Below are 12,860 nucleotides of genomic sequence, written 5' to 3'. Positions count from 1 at the left end.
GCTGTTACATTTTCTTATTCCCAGAAGATATTGTGTTTACAGTGGAACAGAATTATATCCTGACCCATGGGTCTCAGACTATAGTGATCTGGCACAGATCTATAGTGATCCACACAGTTTTCTAATTCCAATCAATGATATATTAATTTTCTGTGGGGATTGTTATAGTTGAAAAAAAATGTTGCTACTATCACTGAGAAAACCATGATCCAGATCTGTTTCCAAGAGTACTTCATCCATGCCATCTTTATTGAAAAAATAAATAAGTATAGAAACATGAGGTCTTACTCTTTGCCACTAGTAACCCAAATGAATCTAAATGTAGCCGCAGACATCTATGGATCATTGATTTAACCGAGCATCTCATTCCATGATCTCAGTTGACAAAGCTTGACAAAGAAAAAATTTTCATACCATTCACTGGTGTTAAATTGAAGACATATTTTAGGGTTTTTTTTCCCTAAGCAGTTTATAATATAAAAAACACATTAAAATGTTAAGAGTTCATCGATCCATCAAATATATACATTAACAAGTGCATACATCTAAGAAAAAAAACAAGGAAATCTCAAGGAAACCTAAGATAACCAGAATGAACACTATAATATTCTAGTAGCTGAATCCTAGAGAACACCTAGAGATTTATGAGCAAGTTATTCATAACAATATTCAAAGCTCAGTGAATCACACAGAAACACTGACAGACAGCTCAATAACACCAGTAAATTACATAACAACTTACGTTTTTTGAGAACTAAGATTATGAAAAGGAAACATTTAAAAATAATTTAGAGCATAAGAAATGATGATCATGCAGAACAACAAATCTCTAAAATTGAAGACTCATTATTTGAAATGATTCAGTTACAGGAGGTAAAATATTGAATAGTCAGGCAAACTAAGAACATGATAGAAAACTAATTTACATTATAGTAGTTTTAATTGAATACTAGAAAAAAAAACTGGAGGTTTAAGTTTATTTAAAATATAACATCAGGCCAGATAGATAACACAGCACATTACCCTTGCACAGGACTTACCCTTGTATTATTTTTGGCATCTCATATAGTTCCCTAAACCTTTTCAGGATTAATCCTTGACCATACAGCCAGAAGTAATCACTGAAAGTATCCTAAAATATCCAAAAATATTTTTAAAAAGTAATAGAAAATTATTTCCAAATCTGGTCAAATATATAGATATCCATGCACATGAAGCCCACTGGTCTATGACATTCAAGTTAACGAAGACGTCACTGACACATTAAGATGAAAAAATCATGGACAAAGTACAATTTCAAAGGAATAATAGAAAATATGCTGTTCACAATCAAAAGATTCTCTAAAATTAGATAAGCAGTTTTTATAGCAAAACCACCCAGTAAATGACATAATCTAATGATTTAATGATATTAATGGATGCATTGTATACACACACACACATACACACACACACACACACACACACACACATTTTGTAAATATACACATGCAGGGGTATTAGTTTTCTCCTTGAAATGTAAACTCAAAAATAGATGACTTTGTCTGCCACTTCAAAAATCCTCATTTAACTTTTAAGAATACATTAACATTAATGTCTAATAAAATGTAAATGTTTTGCTCTTAACAAAGCACAAGTATTTTATTATCCTTAAATGAAAGCAATTGTTCCATGCAAAAGGGATTATTGGCTATGGTCCTAATAGTTCTGGCAAAAGAAGAACAAATATTTCTGAGAACATCAAAGTAATTATTTTAATATTGTTTAATCCCCATTCTTTTAAAGACATACTGTGAAAGAATGCTAAAACGTTCAGAAAAGATATGTTTTCTTATAATTTCTTCACTGAAGGCTTTCAATGGTGTTAGTAGGAATTCTCCTTTATTACTAATTACAAGATAGTATGTATCATGAGTGCACATTGAAATGTACCTCCTACTTAAAATGAGTTCATTTTGAAAATAATCTACAGTATAACATACAAAAATTGAACTAGGTGAGTACAATAATATGCAAAGTATATTAAATTTGTTATGACAATAAGTTTCCAGTGAGAAATAAGAGATATTTTATTTTTAAAAATCAGTGATGAAAACTTTGTTCTAATATTTGAACTGTGGAGAATAAGTATTTGTCATTTTGTATTTTATTTTATTTTATTTTCATTTTACTTTTATCTGACTGTACACAGACCTTACTGATTGTCTCTGTGTTTAGGGATAACTCCTTGAAATTTTAGACCATATAGGATACAGGGGATCAGAACCCGATCACTTGTGTTCAAGATATGCACCAGACTCACACTCTTTTATTTAGAACTAGAATTTATTTATAAGTTAAAATCAACTTTAATGAAAAATACTTTCAAAAATATATATCTTTATTTCAAAAGAGAGCACAGGGCATCTTACTAAATTGTATAAAATCCTGGGATTTATGCCTTGCATCATATCATCATTGGATACAACTGAAGGTAATTACCTCAGTAGTCCATAAATAATGATATTGGCTCTTATTAAAAATGTTATTTATGCTCCATTTTTATGATGCATATTGAAGTTGCTTTTAATAATATGTTCAATAATTATCTTAAAATACTTTATTTTTAATATATAGGTCATGCAAATTTTCTAACAAGTACTAGGAAATATTCTATTTTATTCTTAAATAAAAAATGTACACCAATAAACAATAGAGATAATATTACAATTAAAATTCTCAATTACATAGTCAGGAAAACAATTCTTTACTTTGGGGGGGGTGGTGATTATACAATAAATGTAGAGCTATAATAGAATTAAATATTTAAGACATCTTTTAAAAAAATTTTAAGACATATCTTGTTGAGCAAAATTAAAGATTCATTTTTATATTAATAAAATTTGAAGCCAAAATTTATTTGGAAATTTTCTGTAGATAAAAATACTAAGCAATATTAATCACATTGCAAATACATAAATAATTTTAATTATTATTTTCTGAAAATGAACAACTATCATATACATATAATTGTAGAAGATATGAGTGTTGAATTTTTGTGAATTCCATTACAAAAGTCACTGTTTTAAAAAATATAACAAACTAAGGGTCAGAGAGACAGTATAATGGGTATGATAGGGCACTTTCTTTGAGTGTGGTCAACTGAGGTTCAATCCCCAGCAACCCTACCTAACCCCACAGCTCCCAGGAACGATCCCCTTGAACAGTACCTGGAGTAAATATATATATATATATATATATATATGTGTGTGTGTGTGTGTATACACATTACATACATTTGTATATATGTATGTAAATATGCACATTATATATGTATATATTCAATTATTTATTAATATACTGAACAATGACTTCTATTATATTAAAATTCTAAAACGGCTTTCTAGCTATTTCTAGCTATTTTTAAACAATGACACTTTCAAATATAAACTCTTACTGACAACGACATATTTTTATTTGATCTCTAATTTCTTAGGGTTGAAAAACATTTTACCATGTCAGTCACAGCAATTGCGTATACCATAGAGAGTAACTCTAAATGAAATGGCATGACCTATTAGCCCTATCAAAAATCTGATATCTCAGACTGACGCTAGTGGCAGGCACAATTTAACTAGGTCAGTTTCTAAGAGGAAAATAAAATGAAAAACAAAAAGAAATCTATTTTATGTCAATTGAATTGTCGAATTTGATTGCTAGAAAACACAGATTCAAACTAGTTCAATTAATAAAATTGTTTAATATGATACTGAGAGTTCAGTATATATTACATGAAAAAAATAAAAAAATTGTAAAAGAAGAGCCCTTTCTTTTCCCAGAAGATATTGAACTTAAGATAATATTTCATGGAAATATTGGTATTACCATAGTGGAATTCAAATATTTCCCAAATTTCAGAAATAGGGCATTGCTACTGCCAGATACCTTCAATAACTGATACAATACTATATAATTACTGGTTAATACATTTATTTGGCTCTATTGAGCCATCAGAAAAGAATAAGTCAGTAATATTAGACCCTAGGCATGAAGGTGGATTCATACAACTGTTCTACTTGGTTTAACTTTAATATGTGGGAGGCTGACTAAAAGAACCAAGTGCTATTAAATCTTTGAATTATTTTTTTCTCAATTAATTATTTTCCTAATTTCATGTTATGTTGGCATTTTGTTTAAATTCAAACCTTAGTTTGGAATTTAATTTAAACCTTATTTCACAACAAATTAAAACTGACAAAGTGAGCCATATGGGGTGCTGAAAATTAATGCAGGCATGCTCAAGGCAAGCACCTCACCCATTACATTATATTTGCAACCTTGAAATAAAATGTCTAAATAATGTCATTTCAAAAATTGTATTACAACATATAAAAAGTTAGGGAAGGAGATTAATAATGGTCTCTTTTTGAATAGAATCAAAATGTATTTACTTTATATTCAAATGGTGAGATAAGTTTAGAATATTAGATGCAGCATTATTCTAACTTAAAAGCAAAAGTATTAAAGAGATGACTAGAATAAAAGCTGAAATATTTTTAGAACATGTCTTACACACAGTGTTTCAAGTTTTGTACAGCATTTCATAGACCTCTTAGTACTACTGGGTTTATTGTTCATGGTCCTCAACTGTAAGCAGAATAGCTCACTGCTAGATCCAATAGCATTCATCCTACATGGTCAGTTCAAGGATTGTTAAAGGAAGTTCTCCAGTGCCTAGAACATTGCTTCCATGGCCTATGCTATAAAAATGAGAGTAGCAATCATGAACTGATTATTTTACAAAATACAAATAGTAAAGTAAAAAAATAAGTAAAAGAATTAAGAAACAAGTTTAAACTAAAAAGAATTCTAGTATATGTGTAGAAAAATGCAATACACTTATTAATGATTTTCTAAATAAAGTGGTGTTGATGTCAACAAAGGCAGGGAGGAATCGGCGGTGAACTAAGAAATCTAAATTTTACTACTACTTAAGGTAGACTCACTCGAACTACAATGATACAAAATAATAGATTGTTAAGCAATTATAAAGTGTAGCCTCAAAAGATTGAGAGATGATCAGACATTAACTGTTAGTATGAAAGAATACTTCATGCAGAAATAAAAGATAATAAGTGACAGGGATGAAAATTACATAATGATTAAATGATCAATACATGAAGATGACTTATTGATATAAAACATCAAGTGAAAGGGCAGGAAAGCAAATAAAGTGACCAGTAACAAGACCTAAGAAATGATTGACACTGAATAGTGTGGAACTTAACACAACATACTCACAATTGAGAAAATTGAACATTGATCAAATCAACACAGGAAGTATAGCCTTGAATGAGAAGTTAAATGAACTAGGTTTATTAATTGAAATAACTCTACATACTCAACAGAATATATTATGTGTTCCTTCTTACTACATTTGAAACATTTTTAAAGCTAGATCATATGTAATGAAACAAAGCAGATAATAGTAACCCAGTAAGTATTGAAGATATATTCAGGTCAGAATCGAAATATAACTACAAATTGAAAATAACTACAAAAAGAAACATGAAAAACTCAAAAGAAACATCAAGAGCATCATGAGAGATAGCGTAGAGGTAGGGCATTTGCCTTGCATGCAGCCAGAATTAATGGTGGTTTGAATTCCGGCATTCCATTTGGTCTTTCATGCAAGGAGCTATTTTTGAGGGCAGAACTGCTCCGGACTAACTCCAGAGCACCTCCAGATGTGACCCAAAAATAACCAAAAAAAAATTTATGAACATTTGGACAATAAATTTCAAGTCTAGGATAATCATTTAGTTAGTAAATAGAAGGGATATATAAGTTTAAATGTAAAATGACAATGTTAGATATGTTTTCAGAATTCACAGGACTTAGCAAGTGTAATCTGAAGATCATTTCAATAAAGACATATCAAGAAATAAAAAACAAACAAAATATCTGCAAAATTTAAGTAGCCATAAAAGAACAACAAATAAAACTCAGAGTCAATAAAATTGAGGTAAGTAGAGCAGAAATAAGCATAATAGAAATTATAAAGTGAATATGAAAGATCAGTGAAATAAAAGTTGATCATTTGAAAAATAAGCAAGATCACATTATATTAGCTTGACTTCAACTAAAGAGTAAATCCTATAAGTTAGGATGATAAATAATAAGAACAATGGAAAAAATGCCCAGCTGAATGTGGTAAAAAATTATTAACGATTTTGCAGTTTATAATAAAATAACACATTATCGCTAGAAGATGCATATATTAAAGTATTGAAAATCAATGTTACCACAAAACAAAAAAATAACATAAAAATGATTTATGTTACACCTGTTATTTCCTAATTTTAATTAAAATTTATTAATTAACTTTAAATGCAATTAATTTTAAATTTATTTTCATTTATATAAGATGGTTAGGTAATTAAAATAAAGAAACAAACACCTACTAGAAGTAAGAATTAAATGTTTTTCAATTGAAAATTCTTACTTAGCTAAGCAAATAAGCAGTATATCAAATATATTCATTAAGTCTATGGGACTATGATTTATGTGTCTTACAACTGCTCTCTCTCCCTCTAATCTTCAAACCTTATAGGAAAATATCATTTGTTTCAACATTAGAACTTTATGTATAACTTTCTCCATTCAATATGGTCACTACCTATTTTGATAAATGGAAAGTATTAATGACAGTTGCCAAATAAGTGCATTTATCTCTAAATAAAATATAAAATCGTATAAAGTGAATAAGAGGAATCTGTAAGATCTGTGAAAAATAAAAAAAGATAATTAAGGAGGGTTGTGAAACTAAAAGATTGCATAAAATACAAAGTAAAATAATCATAGCAAAGTAAAATAAATATTAATGAAGCATAAAAATGTTGCCAAGATAAGATAGCTTATCAACATAGGATTCAAAAGTAACTTCTAGCCTAGTATTTGTAATTACAAACTCATAAAAGGAAAGTAAAATGTTTTCTCAAACTAGTCATTTAAAACATGACATAGAGTTATTTCATTTAGATCTTAAACATTATCCTTCCCAAGATGTTAATGACATACTGCAATCATCTATTTGCTTTTGATCCAATATAAACATTTACAAACAAAATAGTGATATTTTTAACTGTACAAAAATAAATGATAAAAATAATAGTAAATTAAAACGGAGAATAATGTGAAAATGGCTAAACAGCAGAATTTGAAAGAATTTGAAAAGAAAAAAAAAAGAAAAAATTACCATAGAGGTAGGTTGGGGGAGTTCAGAAAGAAAAATGGGAACTGGTGAAGAGATGTGTCTTGGAATATTGTATGACTGAAACCATCATAAAAAATTTGTAAGTGTATCTAGTGGTGATTCAATTAAAATTATTAACATGTAGAATTTTTGGAAAGTATAACAAACATATGCTAAATCTAAAAATATAAAATCAGTAGGCTTGTGCAATACCATTGAAACTTGTTTTATTTACATAAACATCAGCTTGAACTCTAATTTAAGTCTAAAATAAAAAAAAATAACTTGATTTGGGAATCAGAAAAATAACTGTGGCTAAGGAGTTTACTTTAAATGAGCCTAATTCCGGCTTGATTGCTAGGTTTGTGATTAGCTTCTTGAGTGATTCCTGAGTAGAGATACGGAAGTAAACCCTAGCATCTCATGAGGTGATAGAGGGGAGAGGAAGAATAGAAGAATAAAGAGAAGAAAGAAAGAGAGAAAGAAAGAAAGAAAGAAAGAAAGAAAGAAAGAAAGAAAGAAAGAAAGAAAGAAAGAAAGAAAGAAAAAAGAAAGAAAGAAAGAAAGAGAGAGAAAGAAAGAAGAGAGAAGAAAGAAAGAAAGAAAGAGAGAGAGAGAGAAAGAAAGAAAGAAAGAAAGAAAGAAAGAAAGAAAGAAAGAAAGAAAGAAAGAAAGAAAGAAAGAAAGAAAGAAAGAAAGGAGAGAGGGAGTGAGGAAGTGAGAGGAAGGAAGGAAGACGGAAGGAAGGAAGGAAGGAAGGAAGGAAGGAAGGAAGGAAGAAAGAAAGAAAGAAAGTAAGAAAGAAAGAAAGAAAAAAAGAAAGAAAGAAAGAAAGGAAGGAAGGAAGGAAGGAAGGAAGGAAGGAAGGAAGGAAGGAAAGAGAAAGAAAGAAAGAAAGAGAAAGAAAGAAAGAAAGAAAGAAAGAAAGAAAGAAAGGAAGAAGGAAGGAAGGAAGGAAGGAAGGAAGGAAGGAAGAAGGAAGGAAGGAAGGAAGGAAGAAAGGAAGGAAGGAAGGAAGGAAGAAAGGAAGGAAGGAAGGAAGGAAAGACAGAAAGACAGAAAGAAAGTAAGAAAGAAAGAAAGAAAAAAAGAAAGAAAGAAAGAAACAAAGAAAGAAAGAAAGAAACAAACAAAGAAAGAAAGAAAGAAAGAAAGAAAGAGAGAAAGAAAGACAGAAAGAAAGACAGACAGAAAGAAAGAAAGACAGAAAGAAAGATAGAAAGAAAGACAGACAGAAAGAAAGAGAGAAAGAAAGAAAGAAAGAAAGAAAGAGAGAGAGAAAGAAAAAAAGAAAGAAAGAAAGATAGAAAGAAAGAGAAAGAAAGAAAGAAAGAAAGAAAGAAAGAAAGAAAGAAAGAAAGAAAGAAAGAAAGAAAGAAAGAAAGAAACAGAAAGACAGAAAGAAGGAAGGAAAGAAAGAAAAAAGAGAAAGGAAGACAGAAAGAAGAAAGAGAAAGACAGAAAGAAGGAAGAAAGGAAAAGAAAGGAAGGAAGACACAAAAGGGCGAGACAGATAAGACACAGAAAGGAAGAAAGAATGAAAGAAGGAAGGAAAGAAAGAAAAGGAAGGAATGAAAGTTAAGGAAGGAAGAAGAAAAAAAAAGAAAAGAAAATATGTTCGATTGCACACACAAAAACACATAAGAATACATATATAATATTTCATAAAATTGTGACAACTAATATAATTAAAGAAAATATAATTGAATTAAATAAGCACGATTATTTTTGAAAAAGAATTTCAAATAAGAAGAATCTTGCTTAGCCAGAGAGAGCACAGTTGGGTCAGGTCGGTCAGTTATACTGTGTAATGCAGCTGTCCCATATTTGATTTCTGACACTCCATATGATTCTTTAAGCACTGTCATTATTTATCCCTGAATATAGAGCCGAGTGTAAGTTTTAAAAATCATTGGATATGGACCAATGACGAAGCCCCACCACCACCAAATAGGAGGGAACACCTGGTGATGCCCATAGTTACCACTGTCTCTGCCTGCAAGTAACACTCTATCATATATGGCACCTGAAATTGAACTTGGGTTGTGTGCTAAGGAAGTGTGAAGTACCTTGACCACTGAACTCTTGCTCTGCACGCAATTTTTTTTTTTTAATGAAAAGTTCTTGGAATAGATATTAGGGCACGGACAACTGAAGTCAACTGAGAAAAGTGGAATATGATTTAAATTGCTGTTCAGACAACAGCATTTTTGAAAATTGAAACATGAATCATGGAGAACATGAAGCAAAGGACTAATGACTTGGATGTCATAGTTTAAGATATGTCCATTTAACTGTTTATATTTTTAATAAAATAGTTACTTGATTTAAAGCTTGGGAGTGAAGTTCATTTTTAATTTCAATTTTAAACATGGTTATATATTATTTCAATCTCTTTGTTTCTTTAATAGTATCCTAGTATTTGAATACTAATTTTTCAGTACCTTCAGGGGTAGAAAGAATACATAGCAAATTTCTCTTAGCTAAACTTGACTACAAAATTAAAATACAAAATGGTTTGCTAAATAAAGAAGCAAGACCAAAATCTGCCACTGGAAAAAAAAATGAAGAGGTTAAGGATACCCTTGCCCATTAAAATTTTAATATATCAGGTCATACAAAATGGTGGCATCTATCTGAATGCTGTAGTATACTATTGTTGAGCTTTCAATACTTGAAAGAGGGTTTGGAATATAGTTTTATCCGCAGTCCCACTATCTTTTTATGTTTGTATGGTTTTTGTTTTTTTTTTTGGGGGGGAGGCACACACACACACACACACACACACACACACAGGAATGTTCAGGGCCTATACCTGTTTCTGTGCTCCAGAACCACACTGATAGGGCAAAGAATACCATATATTGTCCCAGCAATTGAACATGGGTTAGCCATGTATAAGGCAAGCACTCTACCTTCTGTACTTTGTCTCTCTCTGGCTATGTAGTTACCCTTTCTTGTCTCTTATTTCAGGTTTTTTTCTTAAATTTCTTGCTACCTTCTAAAAGGTGAACTGACATCATTAACTTTTCTGTCCAAGGGGTCACTTATATATGGACACATTTTGTACTAAATTGAAAATATTCCTTCAAAACATGTCTTGCATGTCTTTGCAAAGTCAAAGCATTCTGTTTCTTTTACATTTTTCCATAATAACACACTGTGATTTTCATATTTAAACAGATTTTTGAAGAAATGAGTCTTGCTTAATTTAGAATATATGCCAAAAAACTTGTACTTTTTCAGATAGGTATAAAGTTAAGCCATACAGAGTAGTGGTACTCAAAGCTTAGGGATCACTTTGTCATGCCCAAAAATCTCTCTTGGCAGAGCTTGGGGAGATGAAACAAGATGCCAGGTATTGATACAGAGTCATTTATGTGTAAATAAATTTCCTTATCCAGTATACAATCTCACTGGGATGGAAATAATTTTATTATTTTTTAAAATTTAAATTCACAACATGTTTACACATTTTAATTAGATTATCAAAAACATTTTCAGTTATGCCAAAAAATGAAATTCTGATACATGTACTAAAACAAAATTTAGTTTTTAAAAATATTTGGGGAGCAATAATGACATACTGGATACCAATCTGTAATAAGTTGTTATTTATCTATTAGTGATATTTTCAAAAATCTTCAACTATTTAGGTGTATACAATTTAGTACACTAGAAGTAAAAGTATTAAGTAACTTTATATAAAGAATTGTGATTTCTTGTTAAGAAGATGCTTATTTTGTAAAATTTCGTATATCATTCTAATTTTTATAGATTCAATAATTAAAAGTCTTTTTATTTCTTGTCATAAATTTGTACTCTCACACCCCAACAACTATAAAACTTTCATCTTGGTTTGAATGTAAATGTTATTTAAGCATTTATATGTTATTTAAATTGGTATGAAAAAGGAACTTTCAACATCATTCACTTTGCACTATGAGCAAAGATGTTTTTGTCTGTCTAGATGTTGATAGTGATAAGCAGTTCTCCGAAAACTTCATATCCACTATACTAGTAATCTTCTAACAGTTCTTAGATTTTCTTTACTGATCAAAACCTAAAGTTCTCATAGGGTGGTATGGCATGCATTAAATTTAATTAAAAGCATAATAAAATATCAGATATCATGTTTTCTAATGTTAATGTTTTAGAGCCATTATCAATAAAAGCAGTGTTCAGTGTGATTTCAGAAAAATACTGGATTTAATTTTCTGTCTAGTAAGTACCTTGTTGTAAAATATTTAGTTGGGATGGAAGGAAAGAACTGAACAAAGATTCAAGAATCTTAATGAACCTTATAGTGGCTGAAGGAAAACATATTAAGACAAGATAAAATGGAAAGGCATCAGTTATTGACCTGTGGAGAAAGTTGGCTTCAAATTTGCCTTCTACCATCCATAAGAAATTTTGGGTGAGTGCCCGGAGAGATAGCATAGTGGCGTTTGCCTTGCAAGCAGCCGATCCAGGACCAAAAGGTGGTTGGTTCGAATCCCGGTGTCCCATATGGTCCCCCGTGCCTGCCAGGAGCTATTTCTGAGCAGACAGCCAGGAGTAACCCCTGAGCACTGCTGGGTGTGACCCAAAAACTAAAAAAAAAAAAAAAAAAAAAAAAAAAAAAATTTGGGTGGAGAAACTTAAAAAATTCCATCAGCTATCAACTAACCTCATCAAGAACTAAAAATAAGTTACCTAGATATTTTTTAATTGGGATCTTATGCTTGCTGTTTCACCATCCAGGTAAGGCTTGTATCTTGTTGCCATCCCTGGAAATATTCCTGACCTGGAGGTAGAATTCCTTTCTATAAGTTGGGGCCCTTAAATCCCCATATTGAACCTTTGCCACAGTAAAGGTTCACAGCTCCTGAATGAGCAGCTGCTTAGATAGCTGTGGGACAGATCTACTCACATAAGACATGTTGCTTGTAATTATCTGTGAGAACAAGCAGAGAAAACAGAGAGCAACACCAGCTTAATCCTTCGGTATCTTCAAGGGATGTTAATACAGACATGTGTCAGCACAGCAAAAACACTAGAAAATCAATAGGGAAAACACATAAACACCAATCAGGCTCAGAGAGGAAAAAAATCATTGAAACCATAAACAACATCAGTACTTCTTTGTATAGTGTCTTCAGTGACATTATGATGAGGAAGTTCATTAAGTTTAAAAGAAGGATGGTGTATACTTTCCTGGCAGGGGAGATATGAAAACAAACGTAGTTTTCCCCAGGCAAGGCTAATCCATTGCACTCTGGATTTGCTGACCCCTGCAATTTCCCCAAATGTGGAAAACCCAGCTTCAAAATTTGTGGTAGTGATGGACAGAATTCTTGTTTTTTTGCCCTATGGAAAAAAATAAGTAAGGATAGTACAGGTAGTTAGAAAATCACAAGAGTGTATGAGCGGAAAATAAAGAAAATAACTACAATTAGAAATTATAGTAATAGGGGCCTGAGAGGTGGCACTAGAAGTAAGGTGTCTGTCTGCCTTGCAAACACTATCCAAGGAAGGACCATGGTTCAATCCCCTGGAGTCCCATATGGTACCACCAAGCCAGGGGCAATATCTGAGCGCTTAGCCAGGAATAACCCCTGAGTATCAAACGAGTGTGGCCCAAAAA

General features: G+C 31.0%; 1 non-coding gene across 1 annotated transcript; it reads left to right on the top strand.

Annotated features, from left to right (window-relative positions):
- The first annotated feature begins 12,422 nt into the window (after window positions 1-12,422).
- LOC126016793 (U1 spliceosomal RNA) lies at window positions 12,423-12,582 on the top strand. The gene has a single exon (XR_007498509.1). It is a non-coding gene; the product is annotated as a U1 spliceosomal RNA (small nuclear RNA).
- The last annotated feature ends 278 nt before the right edge of the window (window positions 12,583-12,860 follow it).

The sequence above is a fragment of the Suncus etruscus genome, chromosome 8 (assembly GCF_024139225.1).
Source record: "Suncus etruscus isolate mSunEtr1 chromosome 8, mSunEtr1.pri.cur, whole genome shotgun sequence".
In the NCBI taxonomy this organism is placed as follows: Eukaryota; Metazoa; Chordata; class Mammalia; order Eulipotyphla; family Soricidae; genus Suncus; species Suncus etruscus.
Note: the sequence above shows the minus strand (reverse complement) of the source record. Positions and strands in the feature narration are given on the sequence as shown.